Source organism: Herpailurus yagouaroundi, unplaced genomic scaffold (assembly GCF_014898765.1).
Source record: "Herpailurus yagouaroundi ecotype Mexico unplaced genomic scaffold, PumYag 197, whole genome shotgun sequence".
NCBI classification, from domain to species: domain Eukaryota; kingdom Metazoa; phylum Chordata; class Mammalia; order Carnivora; family Felidae; genus Herpailurus; species Herpailurus yagouaroundi.
Window position 1 is genome coordinate 5,932,670 of NW_024412428.1, and position 13,923 is coordinate 5,946,592.

A 13,923-nucleotide genomic window follows, 5' to 3' on the forward strand; every position below is an offset into this window, starting at 1 on the left:
CGTTGCTGGGCGAGCAGGGTGAGGTCCAGGAGGACCCACGGGCCACCAAAGACGTTTCGGGTGGAGGGAGAAAACAATATCTTCAGTCCAACATCGAATTGCACGTATTCATACTCCGACTATTTAACAGTGTTATTTGGGGGCTGATATTCTTCCTATTAAAATTAAATGGCATGAAATTTGAATTAGCTCAATTGAATTCATTTCCTTCTCTAACGTATTTATCCGTGACTCAGAGGAGTTCAGGAAAAGGCCGTCTTGGGCTTGTTCAATAATATACAGCTCCGTGCTCCCTAATCTGGACTCTGAAAGTACCCCCGGGGCCAGGAGGAGATGGAAACACCACAATTGCCACCCTTCGTCTACTCGGCTTGGAAACAGGGGTAAAAATGACACCAGCTTCATGGGGGGTTGTATTTTGAGATTAAATTAAAGCACGTGAAACTCTTGGAGCAGGGCCCGGCCAGAATAAAAAGGAGCTCATGAAATGCTCAGTGTTGTCATTCCTGAGAGTGTCCTTCCACTCAGGCCCAAGGAGTAAGTACTAAAGGATTGGACTGGGACCCTAACTCCAGGGTAACCTAGGCCTCTTCCTTTTCTGTGAGTTTTAATTTTCCAATCCATGAAGGAGCCGTGCCTTTCCAGGTTGGGGGAGGTGACAGGCACGGCTGACACCCCGTGGTGTGAACCGGGCCGTGGGTCTCGCTTTTCAACCCCAACACTGCTGAAGCTTGCTTAGGCCCCCCAGAGATAAGGACAGTCAGCTAGCAGATTTTCATATCATACACTTGCTCGAAGGTCTCAAAGACAAGGTCTCTGCTGGCTTTCTGTGGTTCAGCCCAGTCACTGAGCCATCCACGTTTCTGGTCGCGCTGCACTGACAGGAAGGTTCATTGTCCAGGGTGGGTGTAAAGAGGTCAGGAGCTCTCACCGGACGAACAGAACATTCTCACCTTGCTCTGCTGACACCCATGGGGCTCCAGACCCTTGATGATGCCAGGTCTCGGGGATTTCAGACCTAAGGGTTGTAGAGACAGCAATTTCCTCATAGAAATTTGCGAGTGGAAGGAACCATGGCAGCCACCACTTCAACTTCATTAAGTCACAGAAGAGGTGACCCAGAGCTGAGGAAAGGGTTCATTCCCTCAATCCCCTCTGTATTCTCTCTTTGCTGCCCACGCCTTTGACTTTGATTATGTACCACTGAGTGCCCACCCCTCATTGCCCTTGAGGTAAATCTTATGGTACCTTGGGGGAGGGGGGTTAAGTTAACCTTAATGAACCAGAATGACCACCATTCTAGAATTTTCTCTCAGTCAGAAAGTGGGAGGTTTTACTGAGTTTTTTGAAGAATGAGTCAAATGACAAAGATAACATGACACTTAGTTTTCGAAACAAATAAATCCTGCACGCATATGTTAAAGGTTTACCCTTATCAGCCAGTTCTTTGTTGAGAATCAACAAATCTGGGGTGGGGGTGGGGACGGGGGTTTTCAAACTGCCCTTCCAATCCATTAGCGGATTATGAAATCAGCGAGCAAAATTTCTTAGAAAATAAAATAGGAAAAAAAATGCATACAAAAGAGTAATTTTTTTTTTATATAAAACTTTTGCATCAATTCTATATAAACATACGTATATATGTGTACTCTTGGGGTAGCAATTAACTCAACTGTGGGGTGTGGTCAAAATAACGTGACAAACACTGATGGGGTCCATGGCCACCATTTTTCAGATGAAGGCACAACAGGCCCCCACGGATTAATCGCCCTGCTCCCGCTCATCAGCTGGATTTGTCCTAAGCTCACTGATCCGGAGTGTTCTCTGCTGGGTACCTGACTTTCTCCACTTCACCGTTAAAGCACTAGGTCGTCAGAACGGTCACCTCGGGTCCCCACAAGATTCTGTCATTACTAAACAATTAGATTTTGCTTAGCAAATCATATTTCCTTTTGCGGGAAAACGGACTAACCCATCTTAAAAAGATTTATTGTGAGGGTTGACACGCAAGAGGTTTTCTAGCGAGTATTTCCTCTGTTAGGAATGATCATCTATTAGAACCATCCCATCTCAGTCTCTGAGGATTCCAGTTGACTATATACACTTTCATAGCCTCCTGTCCCCCTGCCCCATCCCTTCCCAGTCCCATTTCTTAGCATCATGTTGAGCACACATGTCCACTTGAGTCTGTCTTAGAATTGTCTTGACTGGGGCTCCTGGCTGGCTCAGCTGGTAGAGAATGCAACTCTTAATCTCAGTGTCATGAGTTCAAGCCCCGAGCCCACTTAAAAAAAAAAAAAAAAAAGAATTGCCTGGGTGAGTGGAAGGAAAATTACTATTTCCCTGCTGCTGCTGTTCTGGAAAGGTCCCAATGAAGCCTGGGAGTTACAGGAGCCCATGCTTTAGTCTAGTTTTGGGGAAGCATTCTTACATGTGCACACCACATTTTGTTTATTGCTTCCATTTTGTTTTCAAATTTCTGTAATACATACACCCAATGTGGGGCTCACACTCATGACCCTGAGATCAAGAGTTGAACGCACTGTTGACTGAGCCAGCCAGGCATCCCCTGGGGCACCGTTTTTGAGCTCTGGTGCACACTGGCTTAAGCCAGATGTTACTGACCAATTAGATGGGGCAGCCTACCCAACTTCAGTCAGCAAATTATGATGTGTTTTGACCTTTGGAGTCAAACGTATGTGGGCTCACATCTCAGCTCTACAACACATTGACTTATAACCTTGGGAAGTTCTGTAACCTCATTGAGCTTCAATATTTTCATCATTCATTCGGCAAGTATTTCTCGAGAGTCGACTATGTGCCGGGCATTGTGCTAGGAGTGACAACAGAACAAAGCAGTGCCTGCATTGATGGAACTCAAAGTATACAAGGAGATTCATTGCACAAATAGTCATTTAATTGTAATTGTGGAGAATCATCAAAGCAATGTTATAAATAGAAATATTAAATATCATAGAAATGTTAATAAAACATATTAAATATCGTAGAAATGTTAATAAAACAGAAATATTAAATATCATAGAAATGTTAATAACATAGAAATATTAAATATCATAGTCATTCAATAAAAGAATAAAAGACTTAATAAAAATACTTTAAGACATATCAAGATAGTAAATATTTAAGATAGTTCTTTGAGACCAGGAGACCCCAACCTGTTAACACTGGGACGACAGGAGAAACCACATTGAAGAAGCGATTTTTGAGGCCATCCCTGAAGAAGGTGACAGCCATTTACATTCAGAGAGGTAAATGTGGGGGCCAGGGGAAGAGCACTCCAAGTGGAGGACAGCACATACCAAGGGCCTGAGGTTACTGAGGTCACAGAGTGTTTGGTGCAGGCAAAGAAGTGGAGAAAGCCAGTGCAGCTTTCGAGCTGGAGGAAGAGAATGGTGAGATGTGGAATGGGGGTAGGTGGGGGAGGGGGGCTCTCAGGAACAGGAAAATAAAACCTACCCAGTAAGGGCTTCTGTGAAAATTAATGAGTTAAGGTAGCTAATGCACCTAAACTACTTAGAACATGAAAAACGAACAGCTAGGATTAGGGGAGTATTTAATAATTTACAAACCAGAGTTGGAAGCCCTTATTTTGGAACACACCAGAATCTCCGTGGCCAGTGTTGCTCCCCACCTGAAGCTCAGAAAATAGCATTGGCGTCACCCCCTCAGGCCCCACCCCCAGGAGGCACCCCCAATTCCTCTTTTCCTTGGAGCTCGCATTTGATCCATAGCTCTACTGCCCACAGACTTCTTTAACCACTCCACCTCGCCCGTCTCCACTACTAACACCCTAGTATCCATCCCAGACTTGGGGCAACTGTCTAAGATGAGGGTTTACATGCCGGACATTTGTCACGTTCAACGCATCCAAGGGTGGGGACAAGGAACGCAGTCCTGGGCAGAGGGGGAGCTGAAGTTCAGGGGCACCAGAAGCCTCTGCCAATGCCCTGGGGAGCTCTGGATGGCTCTGGATGGCTCCAAATTGAGGCAAGGAGACCAGGCTTTTGCATTCTACTCATCAGAGACCAGTCACTGGCTGCAGGCCGTCGCGTGGTGAGACAGCCCCCCAAGAGGCTGGCAGCCGGCCCTCTTTCCAGCTGGAAGGTTGAATGTTCGGGCCAAATGCCTCCTCTAGAAGGTGAGCTCCCAGGGGTCTGGCAAGTCGTCTTGTTTCCCAATGTGTCTCCAGGGTCCGGAATATTAGGTGCTTAAAAATATATGCTCACTGAAAGCCAATTATTAGTTTATAATTCCACTGATCATTTTGAGAAGTGGGAGTGGGGTATGAGTTTCTCACGGGATTATTGGCGGGATTATAAAAGGAAAGAGCATAAGAGAGGACAGAAAACAGAGGATATATATATATATATATATATACATATGGATATATATATGGATATATATAATATATATAATATAACATGTTATATTATGTAACATATATATATTATATAACATATATACATATACATATATATATAAGTTTATTTCTATTTATTTATTTATTTATTATTTTTTTTAATAGCTCTACAGCTTTCTTTTTTTTTTTTTTAATTTTTTTTTCCACGTTTTTATTTATTTTTGGGACAGAGAAGACAGGGCATGAACGGGGGAGGGGCAGAGAGAGAGGGAGACACAGAATGGGAAACAGGCTCCAGGCTCTGAGCCATCAGCCCAGAGCCTGACGCGGGGCTCGAACTCACGGACCGCGAGATCGTGACCTGGCTGAAGTCGGACGCTTAACCGACTGCGCCACCCAGGCGCCCCTATTTCTATTTATTTTAAGAGAGATAGCAAGCAGGGAGGGACAGAGAGAGAGGGAGACAGAATCCCAAGGATTCTGTCAGTGCAGAGCCTCACGCGGGGCTCGAACTCACCAACAGTGAGATCATGACCTGAGCCGATATCAAGAGTCGGACGCTTGACTGACTGAGCCACCCAGGTCGCCCTAGAGGATGTATTTTTTAAGGAGAAAACCTATATAGTTTTATTACTCTTGCAGACAACATATGAAGGATTAATTTTTTAAGATTCATTTATTTCTTTTGAGCGAGAGAGAAAAGGAGCTGGGGAGGCGCAGAGGATCCAAAGCAGGCTCTACACTGACAGCAGGGAGCCCAATGCAGGGCTCAAACCCAATGAACTGTGAGATCAGGACCTAAGCGGAAGTCAGATGCTTAACCGACTGAGCCACCCAGGTGCCCCGACAGAGTTACTTTAAAATAGTCGACTCAACTGTGGGTCTCAGCCTGGAGGACGGGGCATTTGGTTTAATAAGTCTCCCGGCTGATTCTGTGCGGCCAAGATTGAGAACCGGTGCCAGAAAAGGTGAGAAGGGTAGACAATTGACTCTGACTCAGCAGAGATCCACCCGAGGAATAGTCAGGCGCCTTGTGAAGCATCACTTCCGTCTGGCCACGGAGGGGCTGCGGACGTCAGAACCAGCAGCATCCATGGGGCCAAGAGGCCAGGGTGCACAGACATTTGAGGTAGATTTGATCTTCATGGAATTTAGCAGTTCAGCGGCAGTGACCCGCGTTCCCTGGTCCATTTGACACGGTGTCTGCTTTTATTTATCCTGAAGAGAGTTGAGAAAAAAAAAAATCACAAAGGAAGTCAGTTGCACCTGTTTCTATAAATGATAACTGTGTCCTAGTTTTCCCGAGGCTGAGATTCACTTGCTGTTCCTTTTTCAGAGTCATCGCTGCTGTGAGTGCAAAATGTTTACACCCAAAAACAAACTGGACAAGATCGTTTTGAAGGTTTTCTTCGTGGAGGCACTTGGTTCCTTTTTTTTTTTTTTTTTTTTTTTTTTTTTGCTATTTGTTTTTTTTTTTTTTTTTTTTTTTTTTTTTTTTGCCCTCTTGCTTTCTAATTTTAGGTATGTTCTGTCGTGTGGGGCTCAGGTCCGCCCTGGAAGCAGAATGCATTCCTGCCAAACAGGAGTTGTCTTTGTTAGTGTTAGAAATTCTTGGGGGAGCTGGGTGGCTCAGTTGGTGGAACGTTCAACTCTTGACTGCGGCTCAGGTCGCGGTCTCGTGCTTCGTGGGATCGAGCCTCACGTCGGGCTCTGCGCTGATTTAGTGGAGCCTGCTTGGGATTCTCTCTCTCCCTCTCTCCCCCTTCCTCCCTCCCCTGCCCTCTGGCTCTCTCAAAATAGGGAAATCAACTTAGAAAAGAATAAATGATTTTTTTTTTTATTGTGGTAGACATACAGAATCTAAACTGTACCATTTTATCTATTTTTAAGTGTGCGTCCTATACATTCGCTTTATTGGGCAGCCATACACCATCCACCTCCAGAACCCCTTCATCTTCCCAAACAGAAATCCCTCAGACGAGTGCAATCGTACAGTATTGGTCCTTCTGTGTCCGGTTTATTTAGCGCAATGTCCTCAAGTTCTTCCTTTTTTTTTTTTTTTTTTTTTTTTTTTTTTTTTTGGTCAGTAGCTCTTTTTTAGTTTTTATTTTTAGTTGTGGTAAGACACACGTAACGTAAGTTTTACCACCTTCACCCTTTCTAAGTGTGTAGCTCACTAGCATTAAGCAAATTCTCATTGGTGTGCAAATTCTCACATCTCCAGAACTTTCTCACCTTGAAAAGCTGCAACTCTCTGTCCGCGTGAAACCACCGCGCCTCCCGCCCCTCCCCCCAGCCCCTGGCAGCCACCTGCCTTCGGACTTCCTGTCTCTGGGGATTTGAGTGCTTTAGAGACCTCAAGTAAGAGGCATCCTACCGTATTCGTCATTTTGTGACTGGTTTATTTCACTTAGCATCATGTCCTGAAGGTTCATTCATGTTGTAGAATGTGTCAGAACTTCCTTTTTTAAAAAAAAATTTTTTTTTAAATGTTTACTTATTTCTGAGACAGAGAGAGACAGAGCATAAGTGGGGGAGGGGCAGAGAGAGAGGGGGACACAGAATCGGAAGCAGGCTCCAGGCTCCGAGCTGTCAGCCCAGAGCCCGACTCGGGGCTCGAACTCACAGACCACGAGGTCATGACCTGAGCCGAAGTTGGACGCTCAACCAACTGAGCCACCCTGGCGCCCCAGAACTTCCTTTTTCTAGGCTGAATAACGTTCCCTCGTATGCACGCACCCCTGCGCACATCAGCGGACACCGGGCGGTTTCCACCTCTCGGTGGTTGCGAGTGAGGCTGCTTATTTGGTTGCACAAAAAGGTTAGTAACTCTTGAGTGGATGGCATGAGACCCGGAGACACGATCCACGGCCGAGGCCACCCGAGAGGTGTCAAATCAGCATTTGCTGTTGGAAGCAGCCGATCACGTTCTGCGGGATTGTGATTTGAAGACTTCGGATCCTGGCCTAGACAGTCGGCTGTAACTCCGGGCTACTTCGGAAAGTCACCTGCAACCAGAACGCAGTTCGCGTGGAGTCTTGTGAGATCGGTTGCTTAGGAACCGTTTGACAATCTTCACTGATTTAACCAATAAATGAGGGGCGAGGGAGTTGGAGCACCTAACTATCCTTTTTACTGTTAGCTCATCAAACACCGGAGGCCCTATATATTTTTTTGCAGGTCGCTCAGGTTGTGTCTGCAAAGCTGCGCGAGACAGAAACCTGTTGTGAGAAGCCTCCGGTCCAAGTCTAGGCCGCTTCCCTCCGTGCCGGAATGTTCTCTGTGCCCAAAGGGGCGTTGCAGCTATAAGACTCCAAAGTAAAAATCAGTTTGGCGGTTATACCTGAGGCACTTAAGAATGGTAAGATTGGGGAAGGAGAAGGGAAAAACTCCAACGTCAGACCAAGCGCATGCACAAAGCAAGACGTGAGCAAAAAGCGGAACAAAGATGCAATGATCGATTTTTATGGAGCAAGGCGAAAACATTGGGAATACCAACTCCTGAGGCCTTATCTACAATTCCAGTGTCCCCAGACTGAGGACTTGTTATTATTATTTCTTCTTTCTCTCATTTGCTGGCACCTGACCCGAAATGGGGTGAGGCAATTTAGGATCCCTCTTCATGACGCTTCGGGTGGCTGTTCACAGTCTTGGCCACAGAAACGTCAATGAGTTTCATTATGGGGTGCAGTCCTACACCCCGGGAACTGGTGCACTACATATGATATTTGCACTATGTTACCTTCCCCCAATCTGCAGACTTCTGATGCCTGAAACACATTTGGCCTTAAAGGCTGTGTGTGAGAGACCGTGGGTCTGTTCAGCACACCCAAGGGGCAGAGAAAAAAATAGCTACCGAAAATGACTTAGCAAAGGAGGCGCTTGGACTGCTCTCGGCAGGCTGTGTTACCTGCCTGGTTCTCTCTTTGGGAAAGGAAACGACCTAGTGATAATTAGATACGCTGCCTTGCTTATTTTCCGGAGGAAAAGGCGTCAGATGGGAGTTGTTTGCCTGTGGCACCGAGCCCTGAGCAGAAGCGTTGAAGGAAGGGAAAGAGCAAGGAAATGGAGCTGGCCCCGCAGGGACCCACCGTGGTCCGTCCAGCCCCGCGGCACCTGTGCCCACGCCTGCGTGTGCGCTCCCTCCTGTGTGTGAGCGTGCATGCGTGTGTGCATCGGGGGCTGGCGAGTCCTTTCCTTTGGGGATGGGGAACAGAACAGGCGCTGTGGACATGGAGGTGGGAGAGAGAGGGGAGGACCCGCGACTCGTGTCTGTTCTGGTGAGACATAAAAACGTGGCAGGCCGACGCAGGAAAAGGAAAGTGCTGAGTGTGTGTGCACCTGTCGGTCGCCGTGTATCCTCCGCTTGCAGACACGGTCAGCGTCTGAAGCCAGACGCGAGGAACGCCCAATACGCGCCCCACACACAGACTAATTGTGTTTCAGCCCCGTTCTTTCACCGTCTGCATCGGTTTCCGACGACAAACCAGGGCGCTGCCTGTCTCAGAACCCAGGCGAAAGTTTCAAAGCTGAGGACCACGAACGACGAGCGCTCTGTATTCTGAAGGAAAGTTCTAGGGGCGCGAGGGTGGCGCGGTCGGTTAAGCATCGGACTCATGATCTCGACTCAGGCCGTGATGTCACGGTTCGTGGGTTCGAGCCCCGTGTCGGGCTCTGAACTGACAGCACAGAGCCCTGCTTGGGATTCTGTCTCCCCCTGCCTCTATCCCTTCCCCGCTCGCCCTCTCTCTTGCTTTCTCTAAATAAATAAATTAACTTAAAAAAAAAAAAAAGAAAGAAACTTCTAGACTCATCCATGTGGTTAAAATACGGCTAGGTCGGTCCGATAACCACGACCCCAGGCTTAATGAGGGGGCTGGAGTTTTCTTGAGGAGAAATCTTTGAAAGGAATTCATGGGCATAGAGTAGAGCGGTGGCCCCTCTCCATGGCAGAGCAGAGTGGAGACAGCGCTTCCCCCCACTGTGCCCAAGACAGTGCCCTTGCCCCCCACCTCCTCAAGCAGGTAGGGGAGCCCCCAGACAAGGCGTCATAGACTGCCAAACAGTCACTGAGCTGGAGAAACAACCCCTATGCCCAGCCCATGCCGCTTCCAGGGAAGACAGCTCTTGAGAGTGTGCGACCTGTGTCCCTGGGAGTTTGGGGTACTCCTGAAGAGGGAGACTGGAACCAGGTAGGAGAGGGGAGAGAAGGCACCAGCAGGGGGGTGGGGGGGGGAAGGAATGTCCCTGCGGAGGGAAATCAGGCCCACGTCACCCTGAAGGATCCCACCCAAGAGACGTTTTAACCAAGGCTGTGGGTACATCGTAGGTCCAGAAACTAAAGGAAAGGTCACAACAGACTAGCCCAGCAGCACAGCTCACACAAGGGAAAAGCAAGGATTCGAAAGTCTTTCAAAACCGAAGCCCTTTGCCAGACAAGTGGGAGCACGAATTGCACCTCCAAGCTTAAAGGCCCTTTTGCCTCTTGTCTTGTGCCCCTCTCCCATCCCATCCCAAACCTGGAGGAGGCAGAGGGTGTGGGGAGGGGATGAAGTTAAAGATCAGACCGAGCTCCCCCTCCTTTCCTTAATTCCCACCCCACCCCACCCCCTGGCCAGGCTGTTGGCGGGGCCCGAAGGAGAGGGAGACCGAGGTCGCTGGTTGCCCCTGCTGAAGGCTGTCCCTCTAATGGTCTTTCCCGGTTGGGGTACGGAGTGCTCCCTGGATCTGTGGATTCACGTTTTCCATCCATCCTGGGAGAAGAAAATTATCTCCTTCTTCTCTCTGTTCTTTCCTCCTGGAATTCTGACTAGATGTCTCATCCGTATCTGTTATCTCTTTCATATTTTCCACATCCTTAACTTCCGGGTGATTTCTTGGGGTAAAAACCTTAGCGTCTGACTCTTTCTCCAGCTCTGTCTAATCTGCTATTTGACACTTTTGCTGAGTTTTTATTTCAGTTGTGATGGCACTTTTTTCATTCGAGAATTCTGATTTTTTTTTTTAACTTTTTAAATGTTTATTTATTTTTGCAGAGAGAGAGAGAGAGAGACAGAGCATGAGTAGGGGAGGGGCAGAGAGAGGGAGACAGAACCTGAAACAGGCTCCAAGCTCTGAGCTGTCAGCACAGAGCCTGACACAAGGCTCGAACTCACGAACCGCGAGATCACGACCTGAGACGAAGTCGGACGCTCAACCGACTGAGCCACCCAGGCCCCCATCTCGAATTCTGATTCTTAAAATCCTCTCTTATTATTCCTGATCATCCCTTGCTGATTGAGCTTTGTGGTTGAATTTATTCCCCTTATCACTCGTACGTAGCTCGTCTCGTCTGTATTCTCCGACAACTCCAATGTCTACGGTCCTTGGCCAGCTAAATCGGCTGCCTCTTGTTCCTGTTGACTGTCTGACTCCCAGTGCCTTGCTCTCTTGTGTCTGGTTATCTTGGGCCGTGAGCCCGTCGCTTGATCTTAATCTGCGTCGATATTGTGGGCCCACACTGGGGTGTATGGAAGCTCTCCTGCGGTGAGTATTTGCTTTGTCTTTGCTCAGTCTACATGGAGAGCTTCAGAGATCTCTCTGATCTTCTGTGAGACAACAATATGTCTGTCGTGTCTTTTCCAGGCTTCTGTTGTCTCCCGAGAGGAGACTTCTTCGCCCTCCTAGGCTGTTGGCCCAATTGACCTTTTTAGCCACTATTTACAGTCACAGAGAAGTGTTTTACACGTACGTATACATCTTAGCACAAAATCCTAGCAACAGAATCATGTTGTTTGCTATTGTTTCTTGCTGCTACTTCCCGTGATTTGGGGGCAAGTGACTTAACTTTTGGAAGCCAGAGGTTCCTCATCGGTAAGTGGGAATGTCCATACCCGTTTTGTAGAATGAATAATAAAACAGCCCGAGTAAAGCAGCTGGCTCGATGCCTGGTTGGTTGAGCGTCCAACGCTTGACTTTCGCTCAGGTCATGGTCCCAGGGTCGTGGGATCGAGCCCCGTGTCAGGCTCCGTACTAAGCATGGAGCCTGCTTATGATTCTCCCTCTCTCTCTCTCTCTCAAAACAAAAAACGGGGGCACGTGGGTGGCTCAGTGGGTTAAGCGTCCGACTCTTGGTTTTGGCTCAAGTCGTGATCTCACGGTCTGTGAGTCTGAGCCCCGCATCAGGCTCCGTGCTGACAGCACGGATCCCGCCTGGGATTCTCTCCCACCCTGTCTCTCTGGCCCTCATCTGCTCTGTCTCTTAAAATAAACTTAAAACAAAACAAAACAAAACAACTATGCAGAGTCTAGTGTCATGGAGCAGGAAGCAGAGCTGTAGGGAGGCAGGGCATGAGTCTGAAGACCGGGTTGGGCGTGAAGGTCACCAAGGAGGCGTTGGGGGCGTTGTCCCTGGCTGCACAGCCTGCAGTCTCCGTCATGTGTGCTGTGTTGTTTTCTCACCACCTGGCCAGGTCCCCCAGCTGAGTGTTGCTGGGGGATGAGCGCCAGTAAGGCTGGGTCAGGAGCCGGGAAGCAGAGCAGATGCCAGGGAGGCTCCTTTGGTGAGGAGGGCACTGGGTATGCTCCGGGGGTCAAGTAAGCTTGAAGAACCAGGAATGTCAAATGTCAAGGCAGCAGAAGTCCACAGCCCAGACTGCAGAAGGTCGGCATCTAGGGAAGAGACCCCGGAGCCTCTGGTTTTCGGGCCAATATTCTCTGCACCGCTGGTGTATCTCACGGTGGGGTCGACCCTGTGACAGCCAAGGTGCAGAGCTGGGCAGGGTCTGCTCCTGCCGGGGCCGAGCTGTAGGAAGCGGCGTGCACGCCCGCCGCCTCTCTGGGTCCTGCCCTGCTCGGGCGAGCCCTGCCGTGTTGGCCTCACAGTATCCTGGGCAGACGGCACTGTCAGAGACTCGCACACGTGACCCAGGGGAGGCGACAGGGCTTGAAGACTCCAGGGCTGATGGATTCTCTTTGTCGCCCAAGCAGGTCCACACCAAGTGTGGACACCTCGGCTCTGGAATTGAGGTCTGAAAACTGGCAACAAGAGCGAGACCAAAAGCATGGTATGGACTTTAAGTATGGCCGGTGGGCAATCAGAAAGAGAGAAAATGCAGGAGCATATTTGGAAATATAGTTTCCTTGCATTATGACAGAGGCACGTAAACCCCCAGCTCCAACAACAGGGGGGTCAGCTCTCTGGCTTTAACAAACTCAGATGAGCAGAGGCCAGGGGAGTAGAAATCCTGGGAATTAAAAATGCAAGAGTCAGCCACTCAAAAGCATCTCTCTAAACAGCTGGGTTTTAGCTGATTTTGTATATATTAGTATGTCTAGTTTCCATTTACTGTTGCTTGCATAAAACATTGAGGCCTTTTTTTTTTCTTATGAAGCCTCTAAACTAATTTTCCAAAGACAATTCTAAAAGCCTTGTTCCCAAATGCTTAGGGGGAAATTGCCGACCAAGGTAGTTATTTTGCAGAAAACAAGGTTCCTTTAGACACGTATTGTGCCTAAGTAGATGTTAAGCACCGTGGAGCTGAGGGGTGCAATGAAGGGGCCCCCTGTCCTCTTAAAGCTCATTATTTGGTGAAGGGGCTGAGCATAAAGCAAATAAACAAACAATCATTGCAATTGTGTACAAGTGCTATGAAGGAATTTTTTTTTTCTTAGAAGGGAAATTCTGTTAGAACAGAAGCTTGAGGTGGCTCCTGGGTGGCTCCATCGGTTGAGTGTCCGACTTTGATTTCGGCTCGGGTCACGATCTCACGGCTCCTAGGATCAAGCTCTTTGCTAACAGTGGGGAGCCTGCGTGGGATCCTCTGTCTCCCTCTCTCTCTCTCTGCCCCTCCCCAGCTCGAGCTCTTAGCCTCCCTCTCAAAATAAGTCAGTAAACATTAAAAACCAAAAGGAACAGAAGCTTGACGATTCCATAAGCCCTACCTCTTCCGTATGTCAGGTGCCTTATACCCGCTCCGTCTCCCGGAGCCGTGACCCTGGTGGTAGGGTGGGCCGGTGAGTGGAGGACAGACGGAAAGCAGAGTTGAGAAGCCTGCATCGGAGTCCGGGACCTAAGGCCAGACAGTGAAGTCAACTCGACACGGAGGCCGGTGTGGCCTGGCCTCTCGGTTGTGTGCTATGGTGGGAGTTCCTGCGTTTCTCTGGGCTTCTCTTTGGTCCATTCGCTCCCATACGCTGCGCTGGCTTCTGTGCTCCTTTGGGCCAAGAAAACCCTTAGGTTGTCTAAGTGCTAGGTTTCAAGAGGGGTTAAAGGAAATGTCAACAGCCCTGCAGTGGCCTGGAGTTGCCAGGTGTCACTCAGCACTTGGCAGGGGGCTGGCGGCCACTGCCAGCTCTGGGCTCACGGGCACCCCAGTCCTCGGCCCCAGGAAACAGGCACCCACTGCTCCCAACCCAGGCCCCATCTCCAGCGTAACTCGGCCATGTTGATGTCGCCACTGAGCAGCTCCCCTCCACCCTACGGCTCTGACTCACTGCCACGTCTCTGTGCTCTGTCCTCGCATCAGTGTCTCTGCGTCTTTTAAGGTCCTGTGTTACAACAT